Raw genomic sequence first — 24174 nt, forward strand, 5'->3', positions numbered from 1 at the left:
GTTTTGGTATCATTTACAGAGAATATCCCTACTATAAAATAATTTGTTTAAATTCACTCAAAGTGTAAAAACATCCATTAAATGATGGAGAGTGATTTTTTTTTATAAAAGACACCACGTGATTCCTACCAACAGGTTTGCAAAGTATCTTTTGGTTGGTGCAATATCCAGTGTACATGTGTTCCCCAGGAGCTGCTTCACCCCAAGCCCGGGGGATCCCCTGACCCTCAATTAAAAGCGATGCAGCAGCTGATTCCAGAGTCAACAAGGTTTGTTTAACTGGTTCTGTGTAGCTCACATTCACCCTATTTGCAGCTCAGTCTCCTTTCTTCTTGTAGGAGGTGTTCCCTAGGGAGGATGCTTGGGGACCTGTTGACAAGTTATGCAGGGTACTTACGCACTGGGGTCAGGTGTTATATTATGTTACTGCTAAACTCCTTGTAACATTATAATTCCATGACCTTAGTCATTCAAATTGCACCCTCTGAGACGTTCTACCCAGCCAGGCCTTTGTCTGTAAATGATAGCAAAGCACACAAGACCCAAAATGATCTTCCTCAAGATTTTCTCTCCAAACTCATCTCTTTCAATTCTCCCTCTCCTATCAGGTCTGGTCATGCTGGAAAACTCACTGTGCCTGTCACGTACTCTAATCTCGCTCACCTTTAGCCTGGCCTCACTGCCAAGGATCAAACCTTTGGTCTGTCTTCACAGGAGGCCCTGCTCAACTTCTTTCAGGATTTAACATAGATACTACGTAGTATATGAAGTTTTTCCTGACCTTGTTAGACTATTCTAGGCACCCCTGCTCTAAGTTTCCATTATATCTAGAGTTTAACAAGACTGAATCCTAATCTGCTATTCCTTTGTGTGTCTACCCAGTAGACTGTAAGCTTCTGGAGGGCAGGGCTAAGCCTTGCTATCTCTGTATTGCCAGAGACCAGAATGCTGTCTAGCATATAGTAGGTGCTCAATAAGCACTGGTTAAATACATGCATAAGTAAAATTTTTTTATTTTTGCGTAAGTAAAATTTAATTAGCAAATGATTGAATGTCCAAATGTATCAATTTAGTGCTTAATTTAAGCCCAGTTTTCGGTTGTCGTGGTCATACTGCAGTAACATTGGAAGTGTTTAACAGATACGGGGGAAGAGAGAGAGAGAAAGAGAGAGAGAGAGACCTGAAATTGAGAGCATTTTTGTATCAAGATATTATTTTACTTTTGTTCATAAAGGCCTGGTTGCTTCACCTGTAGTTTAGTCTCACACTCCCACAGGCTTGAGACATGCGGTAAAATTGTCAACACAGTGGCCCCTTTTCCTTTGACTGAACCACCTCACCAGGAACTTGTAACAGCGTGAGAGCGTGTCCTCTCCCACAGCAGGGAATCTATGCCAGGCAAGGTGGGCAGCTATCTGTGTGGTATGATTCTGCAGCTGCTCACTGTTTTGTCAACAACTAATCTTTTCTGCCAGCTTGCCATTACGTATGACATTTCTGCAACTAAAATCGTTCCTTTCACATAAGATGGTATCTTCGGAAGTTCACTTGTTACACACAAAGCAGGTCCCTTAGATGGATATCACAACCAAGGTTAATAAACATGGATGGCTGGGCAGAATTGGTTCCTATTGCTAGAGAATTGTGTCCTGGGAGATTGGGCTGCGAGAAGGTTCTTAGTGAAGAATCCGATGTCAGGACATTTGGGCCTGACGTACCGAGAGCAGGTGGAGATGGGAGGCCCCGGTGTGAAGCTGAGTTGTGTGCAGTAGCTCAAAGTCTCAGACGTCCATTTGGAAAAAGGGGGGAAGCGGATCTGGATCGATCAGCTTCTCCGTGTCATCACAGCCTGGGCCTGTTTGCTCCTCAGTTGGGTTTTCAAGGTTAGGACCCATTTTTCTTGGTCTGTATGAGATATCACAAGACATGTTGGTTTCTCTGTTTTCTTGTAAAGGTGTCAAGCTCGCTCTCCCCAGGGTGTGTCTCGTTGCCACAATTAAGAAGCGTAACATTTGGCTGCACCTTTGATAATAGAATGGAGCTTTGTGGCTACTTATCTTCTATGGTGGTGCTGAAAGAAAACAAAACAGACAGACTCAATGTTATTTAGGAAAGGCCTGAATCAAGCAACAAAATATTTATTAGGAGAGAGTATTAACATGGCAGGGTCACAGAGTTCATTGCCACAAGCATGCGAGGAGCTCTGTTGAATCCTGTCCTGTGAAATGTTTTACCTTTTCTACTGCTTGACATTGCAGGGACTCTCTGTGAACATTTTCCCCTTAGAGTAGAAATACTGATGAGATGTGCAGTATGCTTAATCACTGCAAAGAATTGAACCTTGGGACTGGATACTTAGAATCTCCATCCCTTGTAAATTTCCAGGTTCATTACCTGAATTGTTAGCCTTTGTGCTTTATAAAACCCAGTAGTTCCTGCTAATTGTCTGTTTGCTTATCATTCCAACCTGGAGCTGGGAGTCTGAGAAGGATCTGATTTTCCAGATGCTCCCCTCATGTTTTTTTTCACCTACCAGTGTAGACTCAAAACGGTGGTTCTCATCAATCATTTGGCTTTCTACAGAACTTATTGGAAGACCAAGAAGTGTTTCTTCTAAGGCAAAAAAAAAAAAAAAGGTCTAATGCAAGGAGTGAAAAATGAGCTTTTTATATTTTACATTGACCACAACACACAGTTGAGAAACTTTGAATAACTCTAGCTCCATTTTGAAAAGTGCTTCAAAGCACGTAAAATACTTTCCCATGTATTTTTCTCATTCGACTTTTCTCAACTTGTAAAATAGTGCTTACCCTCTTTCAGAGATGAGAGAATGGGGCCCAGAAGAGGGAAGCAGCGAGCACAAGGCCACAGAGCTCACAAGGGACCGCGCTGACACCAACGTTTGACTGCAGAATGTGTGCTTTCAACTCTCACCAACGAGACAGACAAAGGTGGCTTGGCCATCCGAGTGCTTATTTCAATGCATTTTGGAACTCCAGGCCAACAAGCAAACAAACAACACCCCGCTCCCCAACGCACACACTAAACACCACAACAGCCCCAAACACAGATAACCAAAAATGGAAATTATTTTTTCCTTAGAGGAGGCAGATGGAGGTGATGTCACACAGTATTAACAGCACTCAGCTCTAACTGGCCTTCTGGTCTCCTCGACCTTCTTCAGCCAAGGCTCTGAGGCACGAATTAATCAGACTGAAGGTTTGGGAATTTAATCTCCCCTCCATCACTATTCCTGCTGACTACTGATTTAACAATGGGAATCTACTCGATTATCTAACAGTTAGGAAGAGTGAATCCAAATTTCACAGACACGAGATGAGAGCCCAGGGCAATACCTAAGACCATGACTGGCAATTAATTAGACAGATAGCATCTTACATGTGGAAAGGACCTCAGAGGTCTAATCCAATCTCCCTCCTAGGAAGGAAGTCTGACAAATAGCATCAGGCATTTCACTCCTGGAATGGGAATTTTCACATATCTCCACTTTTGTTAGGTGGGCCCTTGTTAGAAATTCTTGCCCCCATGGAACTGAATTCTATCCCCTCTTAAACTCTAAGTCTACGTTCTGATCTAGTTCTGCCCTCTGGCACTTTAACGAATATGGTTACGTATCCATTCGTATGTGATTTTCCCGATATTTGAAGTCAGCTCTGCTGGCTTTCTTAAAATATCTCTTCCCTAGCAAAACATCCTCAACTTTTCCAACTCTTTCTGTATTTACTGATTTTCATGACTATCTCCAGATGGTCCCTTGTTTGGATATTGTTTTCCCTCTCTCTCTTTTTTAAGTGAAATGTCCATAGCTGATTAGGGTCTGTTTTTCCTGCTTAATCTGACTCAGTATTAACGTACTTTCAGTACTTTTACTGGTCATAACCTCCACACTGGTGGGGCTATATATATGGTGGTGGGCAATAGTATCAGCTCCCCCAGTTCTGTAACCCACCGGAGATTACCAAATGAGAACTGGTTTTCTTCATGTAATTTACCTCAGAAGCCACACCACCAGCAAGAGGACCAGCACAAATTGTCATGTAGAGGCCACAACTAATACACAGTTGTCACTTAGAACCTGTTTTTGCTTCCATAAGCTTTTTTGTCTATCTAGCATTGCATCTCTCAAAATACAGAGAGAAAAACAGGTAAGAGACTAGTTTACCAGCAATTTGACAAATAGCCTCTGAGGGAGACTGAGTGACATTTGGAAAGTTGGTAAAAGCCACCAGAGTCAAAGCAACTTCTGAAAAAAAAATAAGATTGTGGCTACGCTGTGCTCAACCAGGCCCCACCTGTTTTCAGAAACCACCAAGTGTTCTGCAGATAAACAGAGATGCCAGCTCTGACAGTCTCTAAGGCAACAAGATACCGATCATCACTGCACACGGATGAGATACAGAGAGACACTGCTGACAAACAGGGGGCACAGTTTCTCATCGACTCAATGTTGTAGCAGCAGTTGGAGTAAATTCTGTTTCAAGAGCTCATCCCATAACTCTAAACTCTAGTTGTAATGGAGAGACTCCTGCAGTTAGAAGAATACCGAAAGGATCTGGACCCCACCTCTTAAGCAATAATCCTGTGACTAATGTGAACTTGAAAATGAGCTTCTGGGGAAGGAAGACGAGATGCATCTCCTCTCTGTGTTCCCATTTCCTCACCTGCAAAATGATGTTTGTGTGGCTAGAACTCATGAGGGTCTACACTCGGTGATAAGCCAGTGAGTTTGGATGACCCACACCAATCATTTATCTAGTCTGGCTCCCTGGTGAGCAGGTTGGAGTTAGTTAGGACATCACCATCAAAATACAACTATGTCCCTGCTTTCTGAGCACTTATGTCTATTAAAGATGTGTAATACTACATTTTCCCATTTTGTGATATTTCCAACGTGAGATATTTTAAAAAGAATAAAGCAAATGAGCATTTTGTGAGAAGTTGGCAGAGATGCAGGATCCAGGAGTTGGAATGGGTGCTTGTCTACTGCTTTTGAAATCATTGCCCTGGAGTTACTTATGCCTGTTTTTCTTGGTCCCTAGGCTTTGAGATGCTCTGACTTGTCCTTTGGTGTTCTTCCCTCTCCTTCAGGTGGCATGTTCTTCACCTTGTTGGTACTCAAGAAATAGTTGTTGAATTGAATCACTGTGTTGCTTTGAGGAGATATGGCTCAAAGATACTGAAGATAAACTGGGATCTCGTGGATCAGGACATGGGAAAACACACCGCAAAGATGGAATAATTAATGATTGAATGAATCTCGAAAAAATAACAGAATCATAAACACCAATGACAAGTATTAGTTTAGGAAGCCTAATTATAAACAGCAACAGAAAAAGTAACTTAAATGATCAGCTGGTCAGGTAGCAACCATCTTTATTTATTTAAAGGCCTGGTAAGGTCCATTGACAGCTAAATGGGTAAAGAAGATGTGGTACATATATACAATGGAATATTACTCAGCCATAAAGAAGAATGAAATTGGGTCATTTGTAGGGATGTGGCTGTACCTAGAGACTGTCATACAGAGTGAAGTAAGTCAGAAAGAGAAAAACAAATATCGTATGTTAACACATATATGCGGAATCTAGAAAAATGGTACAGGTGAACCGGTTTGCAAGGCAGAAATAGAGACACAGATGTAGAAAAAAAAAGTATGGACACCAAGGGGGGAAAGGGGGCCGGATGAGTTGGGAGATTGGGATTATTATATATATATAGTAATATATATAAAATAGATAGCTAGTAAGAAAAAAAATAAAAATAAATGAAAAAAAAAAAGTCCTGGTAAGGATAAGAATTGTTAAGTAGAGATGTGTGAGGGGCAAATGTGTAGAACTAATTATGATGGTAAATATAACCAGCTTTATAGCGACACCAAGGTTTACAGTAGAGATATCAAGATAAAATTTGAAATATCACTGTCAGTATTTATTTTATAGTTTATTGCCAAAAACTTATAAAATATAAGCAAGCAAAGAGGCAAAATTAAAAATCACCAGATGATTGAACTTGGCAGATGATTGAACTTGGTGTACCCCCCAAAAAATAATAAATAAATAAAATTAATAAAAAAAAAACAAAAAAAAACCTGGGGATATGTGTATAAAAACAGATGATTGAACTTGGTGTACCCCCCAAAAAATAATAAATAAATAAAATTAATAAAAAAATAAAATAAAATAAAAATCACACAAAGTCCTACTGTCAAGAAATAAAATAGCTGTCTTTGTATTATATATGCACATTTTTAGTATGTTTTTCTCTACAAATATCAAAATATATATCACACATTCATATACACAAGTAGATTGTTTTGTTTTTTTTAAAGTGAGCTGATTTTATACATTTCATCTTGTAATTGTTATTTCACTTAACAGTATAGCAGGGCACGTTTTCATGTTATTTAAATATTCTCTACTTTTCGTGGTTATATATCATTTCATTATATTTACGTATCATACATAGCATATTAATGGACATTTAGACTGACTCCAAGGTTTTTATCCCCCATTGTTTTTTGATTATGCCTGTTGTCAAAGCTTCTGTAAATATTGTTTACTGGAAAGTTCATGCATTTTATTTTCTTCCTAGCAGTATATACTGTGCCTTTTATCATCTAATTTAAGAGGAAGTGTGGCTATAGCTTACAATGACATGACACGCATCGTCCTAATAATTGAAGAGCGTTTGCTATTAAAAATGAGAAGAATTTAGGGGAAGTGACTTAGTAATTGGATTGATGTGTATTGATTAGGTCCCCAAAGTTGATGGTTGTAACACTGCCACGTTGTTTTTTAACATAAGATTTCGAATCAGGTCAAAATAGTATTACCCCAGGATATTTTTACATCATCAAGAGTTAAATGAATCTTAACACTTATAATGGAAAAAAATTATCAAAATGCTGTATTCTTATATTTCAAAAGTCATCAAAGAGAATTGGGGTGAAAATACTGCAATGTAGGACAGTCTTCAGAGAGCAGCTTCTGCCTGGTGATGGTTTTCTCTCCGTGTGGTTTTACCTCTGCTGTCTTTCTCCAAATACTTCCCATAAACATCTGGCTTGGGTTACATATCCCAGACACTCCACTGGCTACCATCTCAAAATTTCTCTTCCTCCTCTTCTTTTGTGAAAGTCTGGGTGATGGTTCAGCTGGTGAGAAAACAGAATTAGTGAGCACAAAGCTGCCTCATTTGGGCTATTTAGCTTTGAGTAGGACAAAATAAAATACTCCTCTGTAAACCCAGACCATCTGTCTTTCACCACCCAACGGGTTAACAGGGAAGAAAAGATGGGTGTTGGATGGCTCAGGACAACTTATCATCACAGCTAGAAAAATTACTTGTTATCGAAGCCTAACTTGCACTGGGTCAGGAGTGTCATCATGTGCAGAACACAGCAGCTTTCTCCCCCAACAGCCTCCCCGCAGGTCTTTCCATGCAAATCCTTTGAAATGTGATGATCCAGCCAAAAGCTTATGGCTGGCAACCATACTGAGATAGAAGCAGAGCATAATTCTTACGTTAAAATGGCTCCATTTGCAAAGGCGAGAGTCATTCTTATTTAATAAGGGTTTCATTTCTTGAACTAGTGATGTTGGGCTTAGTGTGAAATAATTCTTACCTCTGTCCTTTTTCCATTCTTGGCTTCCAGAAAAGACACAGAACTTAGAGATGCTGAGGTCTGACTGCACAGGCCTGAGTCCCAGCTCCTCCACTTACTAGCTGTGTGGCCTTGGCAAGCCTCTTAACCTCTCGGTGCCTCAGTTTCCCCATTTATCATAAAGTGAGTGATGACAGCACTTACCTCCTAGTATCCTTGTGAGGATGAAATCAGCAAATGCAGGGAGAGCACTTAGACCAGTGCCTGCCATGTGCTAAATGCTCCGTAAATGTTAGGGGCTCCTCCGTTCTGTCCAGTGTTTGGACACAGGGCTGGCTTTGTCAAGGACTGCCATGGCAGACTTGGTGCTGTTTCACCACCGCTCATGTGAGTGTCAGTCTAGGAATATTTACTGAGAGCTGTAATTCTAAACCCTGAAGGGCCCCAAGGCGTGAGGGAAGACTGTGGGAAAAGTGTAGAGGGCACCAGAGAGTCATTGCTTTCACTTAAACAATTATTGCTTCACCAGCTTTTTCCCACCCATCAGCACTAGACAAATCCACAGAGTAATAAGAAACATGCCCAGCAGTTGGGTCAAGAAAGCAGAGTGGAACAAACGCAGCCACACACTAGCCCGTGCTGTTCAGCCTGTTAATACCCAAGTTGCCAAGCCCTTCCCCTCTCCTCCTGTAGCTACACGAGCAGACCACAAGCTTGTGAACACATGTGCACACTCGATTCCCACAGCCACTTAAAGCGTCCCTTGTTCCTGATTTGGGGGAGTGGCTTTCTTGGATCAGACAAGGTGATTCGTGATTTTCCTGGTTCCAGGCTCTGGGGAGAGGCATGAAGGGAGAGGCTTCAGGGCTGGGCCTGGAAAATGTACCCACCCCCCTTCCTGTCCCTCAGTTTCCCCAGCATAGGGAGGCCAGGGTATCAGAAGGGTTGGCTAACTTGGTCACTGTCCCCACTTAGATGTGTATCATTCCCTTCAGAGCCACATGCCATCTATTGTATTAGCTGACAATTTGCCTGGAGGCCACTCCAAATCTGCTTAAGAACACATTGTTCCTGGACTTACAGTGACCGCAGCCATTCAGTTGGAAAGAATCCCATTACATTAGATAACACAGTTGGGAATTCAAATCTCTTTCCTTAAACATTTGTCAGGCAGCGTCTCTTCTCACCTACGTTCGACTTCCTTTTTGATAGTAAATGAAACAGAGTAACGTCGGATTTTCAGCCAGACTGATGGCCAGCATGGCCAGGGCGATGGCAGAGTGCTTGTGAAAGGCCAGCACTGACCTGCAGCTGGCTTCTCCAGAAGGAATGGAAACAGCAGAACCTCAAGCTTAATCTAAGAGTTCGTCAGAGCCAGCTGCTCAGGATAACTTCTCCTGCCTGGGCCCAATTCTGATCTCCAAATTAAAGAAGAGTCTTCAGAAATATTAGGCTTACAGAGGAGAAGTCTTGGGTTGGAGCTTAAGCTTTACACTTGTGTAACTCTACTTGGACAAATCATAAGCCTTTGAGATTGCTCATCTTTAAATTGAGATGCTGGGAGTGTCCATCCACTAGACTTGTAAGGATTAGATCATCTAACATAATGAATGTGAAAGCATTGTGTAGAGGTAAAGCGTAAAACAAATATTAAGAGTTCTTTTTTAAATTTAATTTTTATTTTATATTGGAGTATGGTTGATTCACAATGCTGTGTCTGTTTCAGGTGTACAGCAAAGTAGTTCAGTTGTACATATACTTTCTTTTTCAGATTCTTTTCCCATATAGGTTATTACAAAATATGGAGTAGAGTTCCCCGTGCTATACAGTAGGTCCTTGCTGATTATCTATTTTATATATAGTAGCTTGTATATGTTAATCCCAAACTCCTAATTTATCTCCTCCCTCCCCCAAGGTTTCTGCTTTGTTTACCGTAAGTTTGTTTTAGAAGTCTGTGAGTCTGTTTCTGTTTTATAAGTAAGTTCATTTGCACTGTTTTTAAGATTCCACGTATAAGTGATATTATATGATATTTGCCTGGCTTACTTCACTTAGTATGATAATCTCTAGGTCCATCTGTGTTGCTGCAAATGGCATTATTTCATTCTTTTTAATGGCTGAGTAATATTCCACTGCATATATGTACCACACCTTCTTTATCCATTCCTCTGTCGCTGGACATTTAGGTTGCTTCCATGTCTTGGCTATTGTAAATAGTGCTGCTGTAAACATTGGGGTTAATGGTTCTTAATGCTGATAGTTTTTATTAGGACATATGGATGCAAAACACCGAATCCTAGAATTGAACACATCTCTTCAGGGCGAATTCTGAAGGTGAAACCAGATAATATATAAAACAGACTATGAACATTCTATTGCACTAAACACTGTAGTATTATTCGATTCAGACACAAAAGGCAGATTAGAGAATTCGTGCTTTTGTAGAAAGCGAAAACACTCCTTTCCACAACACCAAAAGCTTTAACATTCTCATTCTCCTGTGTGTCAGCGGAGAATAGTTCCAGTTTCATGCCCTTTATCACCACCGTTGTCCCCCGCAGTACAAAGAATCTGGCAAATGTCTGTGTCCTAGTACAAGCCCCAGGAAGCTTTGCTCTGTCCAATCTCAGGAAACTTCCCGTGTTCCCAAATTTCCAGTTGCCAAGGGAAAATGTACGGGATGGTCTCCCTTTGCTATTTTGGGCTGCTTAAAATAATGAGGTGTTATTTCAGTACCACCCTTCTGAACTCAAGATTCCACCAGGAGTTACTCTTCATTACTCTCTGGAGAGGCGAGCAAAGTCCTGAGAATGGGGAAATGGAGGCACGGATGTTTAAACAATTAGCACAGAGATTTATCCAAGGTCAGAGAGTGATTAAGAGGGAAAAACTGAGCTCCTGGTGATCTGATCTGGTCCTAAAGATCCCCCGGGGAGAGCCATCTCTGCAGAAATATTTGCACGGCCAACATTTGCATGAGCAGATGTTTTATCAAGCCGACTGTACAACAAAACCCACCCTTGCCTATCTATTCCTATCTACTTTTATTATGCTTTGGGGCTCTAGCATGATAAGACCGCCCATATGGTACTTGTATTAACATTAAATAATGACCATTGTGTTGTGTATACTATCACCATAGAAATATTTACTTAGTTGAACACAGACACCGGTCAGGCATGGTGATTGAAAACAAGCTAATCATAAAAACCATTCATGCTCACATCTATTTATAAAATCTGTTTCTCCTGTGCCAATTAAGTGCAGACTTTGTTCTAAACAAACACACGCAAACCTTCTGCACACCCAGGGACATGAAAGCCACCCCTCCCCGCCTCCAGCCAGCCGGGCCCTGGGGTGTGGCCGCGTGTGAAATAGCAGGCGTATTTCTGGGGCTCAGCTAGGCTCCTTGAAGGCTGGGACTGGCCGGGAGGCTGGCCCTCGCTTTCTGGGTTCCTTGCTTTTCTCCTGGTGCTGACATCCTGCCTGGGGCCTCCCAGGCCTTGGGTTCTCAAACTGGGGTGTGCTTAAAAGCAGCCGGGATGTCTGTCACAACTGCAGAGTTTCCAGCTCCACATCAGAGAGGCTCTTGGAGTTGCTGATGAGTGGGGCCTGGGAAATGGATTTGTAGGAAACGCTCTCCTGGCTCTGGTGTTGAGAGTCTGTTTTCTTCACTTGGGAAATGGTCCTCTCCCCTGGAGGGTCCAAGCACCCCGTGCCTGCTGGCCCTCCTAGCCCACGGCAGATGCTAGGGGGCTAGAGCCAGCACTACTGAAGGCTGCTTTTTGATGCCCTTACATTTTGTGTCTCTTTAAGTTGTGTTTAGCCAAGTGGGTGAGAATCTGGGGGTTGGAGTCAGTGTGCACCTGTCTCTGCAACTCGTTAACCACGTGTCCTTGTGTAGTGATGGAGCCCCTCCGGAGGCCATTTTTTTTTTTCACTTATAAAACGAGGATAGTGATAGGGCGGGCCCAGTTGAATTGACGCGAGAGCAGTGGTGGTCATGCCTGCCTGGCACACAGTCCCTGCCGTGAGTAGTTCTGTTTCACAAATAAATTAGGTTGATCTGGGCAGGCCTTTCAGATCAGGGTGTTTAGGAAGACGCCACCTAAGGTGGAAAAAAACGAGCAGAGACGCCCTGTGTTGATACCTGGCCCTGCCATCGAACGGCTGAGTGACTGTGGGCTGGTCCCTGTCCTCCTCCAGGAGAATCTATAAAATGTTATCTGTGAAATGAGTGGATAGGTCCAGAGCAGTCATTTCCAAACATGCTGAGCAGGGGATGCCTTTTGCGTGTCAAGAAAATAACAAAATATCTGCTTGTGTTTATACTCGCAGTGTTCATTGACACACAATGACAAAAGGTTTCTAGATATTCTGTCATTTTAAACACTGATTTATATTTATTAATCCCAGCCCTATTTACATTGACTTGGGAAATTGTCAGGCTTGTTTGCATGGACAGATATTATTCATCAGACAACAGACAATGTTTGGCCAGTCGTATAATATCCACACCGGGTAGCTACAATCTCTCCAAGTGGGAGCCACTGGTCCGATGGGTGTTCTTTAATAGATCCCTCTTGGTAACGACAGTGCATCTGGAAGCCCAAACTGTGAAATGGATGCCCTCAGTGCCGCTTCATTTTCTCTACCCTCTCTTCTGATCTTCAGCCAGGAAAGACCAGCAAAGCAGCTCTCTATACTCAATAAGTCGTTTCTGAGCGCTGGCGGCAGGCAGACACTGTTCTAGAGGCTTGGGATATGTTAGGGAAGCAAGGTCCATCCTTCCTAGTGAATGCACCCCTCACTGGTCTCTCAAAGCGGCCCTGAGCCTCTGAGCCTGGGATGCCTGTGGGGACCCAGGAGAAAAAAGGGGGGCTTTGCTTAGGCCACTTGCTTCTCTCCTTTGCCCACTTTCACTCCTTCTTCCATGACTTCTTTCTCTACCTTACACTTCTTTTTTTTTCCAAAATCAGGAGCTGAGATTATGACTAGACAAAGATCTTTCTCTTTCTAGACACACCACACGGGTTGTGGAATCTTAGTTCCCCAACCAGGGATTGAACCTGGGCCATGGCAGTGAAAGCACCATGTCCTAAACACTGGACTCCCAAGGAACTCCCAATGTTGGTATAACTTTGAAGCTATGTTTGTTCACAGAGTTTAGGACTGTTTCTCTCTCTAAATGTCAGTCTCTCAGTCCTGACAATAGACACTCTAGAACATCTTTTCCTTGGGCTTAGCCTGGGGACAGATGGAGAGTGACGGCTCTGGAGGCCAAGGTCATGGCATCAAGAGTTTCTGAGATAGTTGAGTATTAGATGCAAAATAGGGGGGAAAGAATGCTTCCCAACGTCTGGCCCCAGTCACATGGTCCTTTATTTCTTTTATTCGTGTGGCGTCCTTGTGCGGGTGGGGACTGTGTTCCTGGCACACAGTAGATGCCCCAGTTCAGAATATTTGTTGAATGAGTGTGCAGGATCTAGACTGGATCATTTTTTCCGCTTGATTCTCCCCACCCTTCATCAGCTGGCTCTACTTTGGGAAGGAAAACATATGACATTGGGCAGATTTATCTGTACAAAAGATGGAGAGGGGCTGAAACCGGCCCTGTCTCTGTGCTGGTTACTCCACGCTCTGCTTCCTTTTGGCTTTGTTTCTTACACGCAAGCTGCCTGGCATCTGACAAGTCAGCTAAGGGTCCTCTAAGGGAACCAGAACTTTATCGAGGGCTAACATCCTGTCCTCATCCTTGTAAGAACTCAGTGGCAAGAGGAACTTCAGACTGGTGGGAATATACCCAACACACCCTCGTGTGACAAGTGTGGGGCTCTGGGGACACAGAGGCCGAGCCCATGCTGACTTCCACCTGCCTCTGGGATCAACATCTGATCCATTTCACGTGCCCTGTATCTGGCACTTTCAGGGGAGCCCCCTGAGATGCTCCTGCCTGGGAGAGGAATCTGATATATAAACCCTTGGCACAGGCCTAGTGGATGCAAAGTGGTTACATTAAGGATTGGGGTTCTGTTTATTGACAAGGTCACGGCCTCTCCTGGTTATGACCCCCGAGGGACCCCAGCATGGAAACAGGATTTGTAATGTAACACTAACAATAACACACTAGAGACAGCCGTGACAGGGCCCGTCTCTCCTACACGCTGCAGCTGGCTCCCTGGGATGAGGACAGAGCGGGGAGCGGACAGGCGGGCACAGGGGGCAGCAGACAAAGGAGCAGGGACGGAGTCGACGTGGCAAGAGTCCTGCGGGGCTTCTATGAGCCCTGTAGTTGGAGAGCTTGCCCTGCTCATGTGCCCGTCTCACTCAGGCACTGTGGGCTCGGCGTCCTCTTACCCAGTTCCCAGCCCTCCTCTCACCAAACAAACCTGCTCTCAGGCCACCACAGCCCCACTCCCCATCTTCTCTGTGGACGTATTTTGTCTCTCAGGGATTGGGGAGGTAGTGGTGCAGAGCAGGAAGAGGAAGAGTGCAAACCTGAAGTCCCAGGACTCTCTCGTGGATATTTTTTAGTTCACAGGCAGATTGGACAGAACTGGAAAAGACATTGTCCCCAGTTTCTGCCCTTGCCTCTTGGGGAGGGGGGGATTGGATTTGGGGGACTGTGACATATATGTGATGGGACATAAGGAGTCTGTGAAATCATACCACATTGGAAACCCCCTCCTTCAGTGTTTCATCAGTGGCTTCTCTTCTGGTCCATGTGGAATGAGAAATCCGTGTGACCTTCTGGGACCTGACCCAGGAGAATTTTCCAGTTAGCTGATGAGTGGAGGGGTAAGAGGAATAGCTATGGACTCCTCTATCTTTCCATCAGATCTGTGCTTTACCTCTCACCCATCCAGCAGGCTAGAAGCTCCAATGAGTGGAGATTCTAGAAGAGCCTGGCATCCCTTCAGGGGTGATTTCCAAAGGAAACAGTTAAGAACCTTTTTCTCCATTGTGCGCTCTGGGATTGTCCATTTCCTTGAACTGAGGCATCACCGTCCTTGTTGGAAGCTGCTCTGTGGTCCCAGACAAAGCCCTCCCATCCTGAAATCCTCCAGCGTCTCAAGTTTCTGATTAGCTTTCTTTTCCGATGCCAACATTTAACCAAGCCTGGTGTCCCAGGGGTCCCCCCATGGCCCTCCTTTACCACGTGCTGTTGTCCTTTTAATGGAGACACCAACTAAAAATGTTATATTTGAAGTATTTTTTAAAAATCCCAGAGAGGGTGTCCCTGCAATTGCCTATACATGTAGCATCACATTCACAGGGAGAGGTTGTAACAGTGGCCTGACCCTTTATCGCTGGAGCTGGGAATAACCAAGCTTCACAGACAAGATGAGGGACTTTCATGCACAATCATTTTGCCATCTCACCAATTTTCCACATTCAGTGATTTATAACTTAAACTGGAAAGGCTTTCTCTGGGCCTTTTCCTGGTTACTATGTAGAGATTTGGGTCACAGAGGGATACATTTTATGTCTTTGGTTGTCTAAATGTGAGAGGAGGAGGTGGTTGACAACTACCTGTGATTTTTTTTTTCATGATTTTTTTTCAAAACACACCCGTCTGTATACCTAAACTCACACCTACTTCAGCACTCAACTTCCATCTCACTTGTGAACACTGCCTAGACCACTGTGGCTCACAGATGTGTTTTCCACCTCTGCGTACCTGAACTGGATAAAACCTAGTCCTGCGTCATCCTTCTCACTGTTGCCCTGATCGTCGTCCACCGTCTCAAGTGTACTTCCCATCTCCCTCCCTGCGGACAGTCGGACAGTCACTATGGGAATGTGCTTGTCCTACCCTGGCGTGATTCTTCACTGGTTGGCCCATTTGTACTTCTCAGCACTCAGGCAATTTCCTTGGTCACGTGGAAGCGTCACGATGGCTTGAAGTTCAGCGTTAGTTCAGAACGATAGCCAGGGATTGTCTGAAAGACGGTCAAAGAAGAAAGTCCCAGATGACACGTCATTTAGATAATATTTGCCTAATCTTTGCATGAAACCTATATGATGATTGTCTCATATGTGGATCAATTTTTATCTTCTCTTTGTCACTCTCTCTCTCACTCTCTTTCCCCCTCTGTCTCCTACCCCTTTTGCCCCTCTCCCTCCCTCCCTCCCTCTTTCCCTTTTTGTAAAAGTAGAGAAAAAAGTTAGCGGAAGTCTCAATTGTCAGACTTCAAAGTCTCTGCCTAACATTTGACATTTGACGGTGTGTCCCCCTCCCCTCCCTCCTCACCCTCATCTCGCTTGCATGGGCACAGCCTCACAGAGATAACCATATCAGGCAGAATAAATGAAGCTTGTTTCCTTCTAAATTTGCTTCCTCCCACACACAGCACCCTGGGGCTGGCAGGCACTCTACCCCAGACCTCTCACTACTGACTCTTGGGTGGAGGCGGTGGGCTAAATGTGGTCAGACTCTCCATTCACCAGATAGAAATCGTGGACCCTTTGAACCAGAAAAAGATCCCACAGATGGTCTCGTCGGACATTCTCATTTTACAGATGGTGGAATGGAGGCTGGGAAGAGTTCAACAAATTAGATCTGAACAGAGCAAGCACTGGAAGCCAGAATGCCCTTACTACCTAGGCTGGTCTTCTTTCTGCCTGAACGCAGAGACCCAGACACGGTACATTTCAGCAGTAACACTGAAAGCTCAGAGAGTGGACTCCAGTGTCCAAGTGGACTAAATCCTCCTGAGTCCATCAAGATGACACAGAGAATCCCTGTCCTCGGCAACCTGCCTTAGAGGAGACCTGGAGGCCCTGCTTCCTCCATGCCTTGGGGTCCGTGGAAAAGGGAAGCAGCTCGTAGAGCATGGTCTGTGCATGGATTCCCCCATATGCTCTGTGGCACCATCCAGGACCTGACTGCTGCCACCTGTCCCCAACCCACTGAAGGGCAGTCAGAGTTGACCCTCCAGACAAAGGTAACATGGTGACAGGAGACAGGAAAGAGAAGCCGGAGCCACTGGGTAAAGGGCTGGGGGTCTGCGGAGGAGAAGCACACAGCTCCCCACTGGGATCCCTGGAATGTTGCCCCCAATACCCTTCAGGGAGACAGAAAGTCCACTAGTGAAGGACTTTTTTTAGGTCTTTGGGGGATCTTAGAATGGAATCCAAGAAAAATACAAACGCCTCTAAAAATGGGAAGACTTTCCTAAGAATTGGAAAAAAGAATAGAGAGAAACTTGGGCAAGGAAAATGAAAAGAACCCCTAAAATCTTGACTTTCTCCTCTCGCCACCTTCAGCATGTGCATGTGGGGACACACACACACACACTTTCCCCTGTGCTGTCTGGATGACCAGTAGAGGTTGGCAAGTCCTCCTTCCTCTGCCACCATCTGGATGAAGCAAACCTCTTGCCAGAGCCACCTCTCTTTGCCACCTGTGAGGGGCACCCCAGCCTCAAATTATTTCCTCATTTCTGGGGTCTGAGCGCAGGGATGTTCACAGCTCCCAGCCGGCCTTCTGCTTCTATCAGACGTGGGGGCTCTGGCCTGCCACCTTCCTCGTGGGCACCTGCAGCCCTCGCATGCCAACTAGTTTTGTGCTTTTCTGGTGCTTTCTTGTCCCACACTCCCAGCCTCCAGCTCCCTCTGGGGCAGGAGTACTTCCCACTCACTCACCGCTCTGCCTGTGTGCTTCCCAGCCGGCAAGGGCAATTTTTCAGAAAACTATTTTTAGAAATAGTAACCTCAGAATAAACACAGCACACCAGATGCTGGTGTTTTTCTGGGGCAACTGAGCTGAGAATCATTTGTTTAAAGAGAAAGGTAAAACAGCCAACCTTGCTCTTCTGGCAGGGCCGTGGGTTGCAGATCGCTGGGTTTTACTCCCTCTAGCGGCAGGATTTTAGATGACGTGACACTACTTTGACCCAGACTAGTAAGGCTTTTATTATGGACAGAATTTTTACTTGACATTTAGTCTTCTAGTTTGATGAAAAGTAAGGATAGATGGCATCCTAGTTTTAAGGATACAAAATGTATTAAGGACATTAGGGAAATTTCTCTGCATCTTTTCCTTATTTCTGGAAGGATTGATTACTGTATAGAACAATATTTTGAAAATGAGGCTATGGTAAAACTGCTGGAGACCTTGGGTTAAATAAAATTTATTTGCTAAACAGAATCTACATATAATAGAGGAAACTATTAGGGTAAATTCTGCACTATATGCCTCTTTCCTAAGTAAGAGTCAGTAGTTGGCTAGCTCCAGAGAAGATGGGATAAAAAGGGACAAATTAGAAGGGGGATTTGGCAGTTTAATGTTGGAGAGAAAACACAACAAAACAGCAACAAAGCTTTCTGATTGTAAGACCAGGGAGATCAGAACCATTACCTAAAGGCTCCGAGGGTGCCCCTTTCAGAAAGTTTCAACCATATTTCTTACTGAAGTTGGCACAGCCTGCAAAAAGACATCAGAAGGAAACTGAAAGACTTTTGTAGACTTTCTGAATTCTAGAATTCTGCAATTCACAGTCATAAGATTCCTCTAACTGGAAGAAAGGTGTAAGTGAAAGGTCTTCATTGGCTTGAAGACTTTAGTCCTCAAATCAAAAATGCTTCTCAGTGTGGAAAGTAGCCAAGGGACAATTATCTAGTTACATCATAAATGACAAGCCTTCTCCTGCAACTGGAGATGGCGTAGAATGTCTGGGTGATGGAGTAAAACCAAATGGCTGTGGTCAACAGGAGGGAAAACGTGCAGTAATTGATCAGTCAGATCATGCTCCATCTCTCAGCTCATTTTGAGTCAGACTTTGTAAGTCATGGAACTGCATTCATTCATTCAGCAGAAAGCATTCCATTCACAAATAGTTCAGCAGAACTGACAATTGATGCATTGAGTTCTTTTGTTGAAGCACTAATGGTTTTCCAGAGTAACAGCCTCATCTTTGATTGCCCTTTCCTCTCTATTCACGTTCACCATTTTTGCTGGTTACCTGCCTAACTTCTAGCAACTCCCAGTGGGGAGACCAGCAAGTCCATGCCCCCATGGCCAGGAGAACTAGGTGACACCATTTGTCTCCTAAAGTGGACAGTCCCAAAGAACGGGTGCTGCTGGTTTTCCTACATACGTGGCTGAATTTCCCTTTGTTGCTGAGAAAGGAACAGACATGCCATCTGACACTGGGAGTAAAATCATCCCCACCTGAGAACCACCGACTTAAGGAAAGCTGTTGGGGGAGACTTTATTTCTTCTTTTTTCTCATTTATATTTTTGAATTAACGATAGAAGATGTAGAACCTGGAGTAGGCCTTAGCGATCAGTAGTGAACAAAAATAAAATTTCTGGCCACAAGTCACTTATAATCTAGCATAAATGTGGGAAAGAGACGGATAGTAAACACATAAATAAGTACGTGAGAGGATCCTGGATAGGGACAAACACTAAGAAGAAAATAAAACAGGGTAGTGAGCTAGAGAGTGCCTAGGGTGGCTGAACAAGGAAGTGTCAAGTGTGGGACCACAGAGAGCCCAAGTGCCAGACCTTGCATTTGACTGGATCTCGAATCTCAGCAGATGACGGAAATCTCCATGATGCTGGCTGTTTGGGGGTGTTGAGAAGGAGAGAGACACGACCAAGGCCAAAGTTTTAGAAGTTTCCTCTGACTGTGGGCTGTATGTAGAATATTTGGAAAAGAGCAAAGCCATAGAAACCAATAAATTCATTAGGAGGTTGTTTAAATTATCAAGAAAAAAGATGATAAAACCCTGAGCTAGGCGATGGCACGGGGAATGGAAAGGACGGAAGGCAGGTGAGGAATTTACAGCAGAACCTCCTCTATTTTTAGATGATTAAAAAATAAAGCCTTGCATGATGTTGCCACATGATGTTAAAACAAATTAAACACTACTATTGATTCTACTTTATGAAAATAGGACTTTTTTTCTTTTTTTACATATGAAAGGTTAGAAAGAACATAATCTCAGAACAAAGGTCAGTCCTCTGGGTTGATGATTTTTAATTTTCTGTATAATCTTTTAATTTCATGGACTGCCTTATTTTTCTCATTGCATCACAGACCAGTAACCACTACATGATTGTTCTAAGAACCCACCCAAAACCTGTGGGTTCTGGGCTTAGCTGAAAATGTGATGAGCTATGAGGCTGGAGGAAAAAAATAATGTAAAAGATCACTCCAGATTTTTATACTTGGGTAAACAGTATTTGATGGAATCATTAACAAAAAACAGAAAAGAGGAGGTAGGTTTGAACCAAGGGCAATAAGTCTGGATTGAAATCTGATCAATTTAACATGTTGGAGGCACATCCATGGTAAGATATTTGGTGCATTGCTGTAGGCATGGTGTTGAGGTCAAGGTTAAGGGTTAGGACCACAAGTACAGATTGTGGGATTGTTAACAAGAAAATAATTGAAGGCTTTGGGCGCAACCTCCGAGGGAGAAAGGAGGAAGGACAGCGGGTAAACACAGTACGTGGGGGAAATGTAACAGGCAGAAATTAGCCAGAACTCGAAGGACAGAGGAACCAGAGGAACGCAAAACAGCTAAGAGGATTAACAAAGCAGAACAGCAGGTGTCAACGAGTGAACTGGTCTTAAGGAAATTGAGGCCAAAGCGATAGACATCACCTTCCTCAATGTAAAAGGAAGGACTGAAGACAGTTCACATGTTAGTAAGATACAGGGAAGAGTTTTTTCAGAATGATGGAGATCTGGACATATTTAGAGAGAAAGGGGAAATGTATGATCCATGAGGAAAAAGTAATTGGTGCAATAAAATGTCAAGGGAACCTAGGCAGGGATGTGGAGAGATAAGGTTTGAAGATAAAAGAAATCACACTATTCCTTAGCGAAAGGAGGATTTCCTGCATGAAGATGCTGAGATATCAAACAAGAAGGGTACAGTCACAAATAAAGAGAAAAGGTGCAGAAGATGCCCTTGTAGATGATTCTAATCATAGGCTGTAAGAGGTGAGGAAGGACTGGAATTTGTTACAACCCCTGTGGAAATCTGGTAAGGAGCTAACACGATAACAGCTGAAAAAGTATAACTGAGGTGTGAGGAGTCCGTTGGCTTGAGGTAACGTGTTTATTATGGGTCAAACCAGCTCCATGTTATAAATTTTTTGAGCTACTCTTGGCTGTTGGGGAATAAAAAAAGGAGAGAGCAGAGTCAGACATTAGCACTAAAAGTAAGAAGGAAGATAAAGATAGGAGGGGTCCAGAATTCCAGGGGGAGAAGTATTGTCAGGTCCACGTCAGTACAGAAGCAGGCGGGACGACTGGGAAATCGGGGTGTGTTGAGGGACCACAGGTCACAGTGAGAGAGGTTTCAGTGTAGAGGCTTGTTGTAGCTTCACTGTAGTCAGGAGGGAGGGGCATGGGATTCAGATGAATTTCACAGACATGTTTTGCTCATTAACTACATGCTTGACCATGACGGTTAAGAAGAAAGGCAAGGTCCCTGCCCTTAGGGTGTTATATCCTAACAGTGGGAGCAGAGGGCAGGGAGAGACAGACGATAAACAGAAAACTGGAGAAAATATCAGGTGGTGATGATTTTTGGAATAGAAAGACATGATGGCAAGTCAGCACTGCACATCGAGCGGGGAAGAGAGGTCTCTAAGGGAAAGAACATTTGAGCCAAGATCTGAATGCGCAGATGAGGCAAACATGGGAGAAGTGGTTACAGGAGTGTGGGGAGTCAAAGGAAGACGGGCATCAAGGATGACTCTTAGATGTTTGCCCAAGCAACAGGCGGTCCATTTTATTGAGATGGGGAAGACCATAGAGGAGCAGGTGTTGAAGGGGGAGAGGATTGGCAGAAAAGCAAGAATTCTCTTTTGCCACATGACGTTTATGATGTCCAGGGGTGGCAGTGAAAGTGGAAAAGTTCTAAGCATGAAAAGAACATCAGGGAAGGTCTAAGAGGTTGTGAAGACCAGAGAGTACTCAGCATGAAGCCCTTCAGGTTGTAGTGTGGGTCATAAATATCCTCCTTGTTCAGGATCCTTGAGGTTATAACAGATGAGGGCGGGATTTTGGTTGAGGAAGAAAAACTTGAAGAAGGAGCTGAAATGATAATGATTATGGGCAAGTTTTTTTGATCACATCCTAAATGTTAGTGGATGGTGGGAGAATATGTCTGAAAAGTAGTTGAAATGGTAATCAACGGAGACAATGTGTATTCTTGATAATAATTACAATAGAATTTTAGCAATTGAGCAAAGATCTCTTTAGCATAGGCTGCATCAAAGAATAATTAAAATGTAGGAAGTGAGCGACCCTGTAACATATAACACTATAATGGAAGAGGATGTAAAAAAGGAATATATATACATATATATATGTATAACTGAATCATTTTACTGTATACCTGAAACTAACACAACGTTGTAAATCAACTATTTTTCAATAAAAATTTAAAAAAGAAAAAAAAAGGATAACAAGGGCTTCCGAGTCAGACAGGCTGGATTTTGAATCCTGACCTAATCAATACTTCCTGACTAGGTGACCCTGGGCAAGTCTCCTAATTCCTACAAGCCCTAATGTCTTCAGCTGTAAATTTTGGTATCTGGGTGCATATATATGTAGACATTAAGAAAGGATGCTTTCGATTAAAGTCCTACTTTTGCCACTTAAAAAAAAATAACAATATTATTGTCTCATTAGGTATAGAAATCTCTTGAGACAGAATATTAAGATATATCCCATTATATTAGCAATTATAATAGCAGTGAGGCATCTCAGAGGATCCAATTCAACTTTGAGCATTTCTTACAAGTTCAACCTAAGATTTCTTCTTTTCTGAATCTACGTGTGTGTGTGTGTGTGTTTGTGTGTGTGTGTTCTCAGCATGGATTTTGGCTACTATTTCTCTAAGCAAACATATGATTCTAATGAAATTTGCTGAATTTCAAGCAGCCACACGTGTATGAAAGCTGCCCAAGTTGGATATTTGTGGAATGCTGATTTTCCATACATATCAACATTTGGTAATTATCATCAGAACTATTCATGCAAGTTTAAAAGTGGAAATAAAATTAAGAGAGATTCAACAGGGACCTCAGATGACCTACTAGGTAACCCTTAGAGGTAATCATTCCTTTCAGCGAGGCCTATGTGAGTAGGCACTCTTCCTAACTCAACTTCTCCTGGAAATCTTAACAGAAACACCTGCTCTTTCTTCTTTAAACCTCCACACACTGGGTGGACTGGCGAACTACAAGCAAATTATAAGTATGCCTCAAAATTGGCATAAATCTGTGTTTGTATCCTTTCCTAATTTCATGTTTCCCAAGGCCTGTTCCTTCCTGTTTTTTTGTTTGTTTGTTTGTTAATCTCTCTCAAAGGCTCAGCATATAAGTTTTAAATGATAGTACCACTGGTGAAGTGCATTGGTTATTGATTGCTGTGTACAAAGCATCCCTAAACCTAGCTGCTGCAAGCAGCAAACACTTATTTTCTGTGGGCTTCTGTGGGTCAGGAATCTGGAAGCATCTTAGCTACATGGTTTATGATGGGGTCTGAAAGGAGGCTGCAATCAAGGTGTTGGCAGGGCCTGCAGGCATCTCAGGATTCAACTCCAGGAGAAACTCCAGTTTCAGGACTGCATGCATGGCCGGTGGTGGCCCCCAGTTCCTTGCCATGTGTGCCTGTCCACAGGGCTGCCTCTCCGTAGTAGCTGGCTTCTCCCAGAGTGAAATGACCCTGGAGAATGAGAGGGAGAATCTGAGATGGAGGCCAAGGTCTGCTTATAATCCAAGCTTGGAAGTGATGTCCCATCATGGCTACAGTTTTCTGTAATTAAAAGCAAAGTTTGGGATTGACATGAGCACACTACTATACACAAAACAGATAACCAAAAGGACCTACTGTATAGCACAGGGGACTCTGCTCAATATGCTTTTTTAAAAAAAATTTTTTTTCTTTTTAAAAAAATTTTACTTATTTATTTATTTTGGCTGCATTGGGTCTTCATTGCTGCACTTGGGCTTTCTCTAGTTGCGGTGAGTGGGGGCTTCCTTTCATTGCAGTGTGCAGGCTTCTCATTGTGGTGGCTTCTCTTGTTGCAGGGCAGGAGGTCTAGATGCACAGACTTCAGTAGTTGTGGCACACAGGCTCAGTAGTTGTGGCTCGCGGGCTCTAGAGCTCAGGCTCAGTAGTTGTGGCACACGGATTAGTTGCTCCCTGGCATGTGGGATCTTCCTGGACCAGGGCTCGAACCCATGTCCCCTGCATTGGCACGTGGATTCTTAACCACTGCGCCACCAGGGAAGTCCTTGGCTCAATATTCTGTAATAACCTAAATGGGAAAAGAATTTGAAAAAGCATGGATACTCGTAAGGGTATAACTGAATCACTGTGCTGTACACCTGTAACTAACACATCATTGTTAATCAACTATACTCCAATATACATTTTTTTTTAAAAGCAAGTTAGTAACTGCAGCCAACACTGAAAGTAAAGGGAATACACAAGGATGTGGATATCAAAAATTTGGGGCCATTGGGGATCGTCTTGCAGACTGCCAACCACACACAGCGAGTCATATTGCTT

The sequence above is a fragment of the Hippopotamus amphibius genome, chromosome 9 (genome assembly GCF_030028045.1).
Source record: "Hippopotamus amphibius kiboko isolate mHipAmp2 chromosome 9, mHipAmp2.hap2, whole genome shotgun sequence".
NCBI lineage: Eukaryota > Metazoa > Chordata > Mammalia > Artiodactyla > Hippopotamidae > Hippopotamus > Hippopotamus amphibius.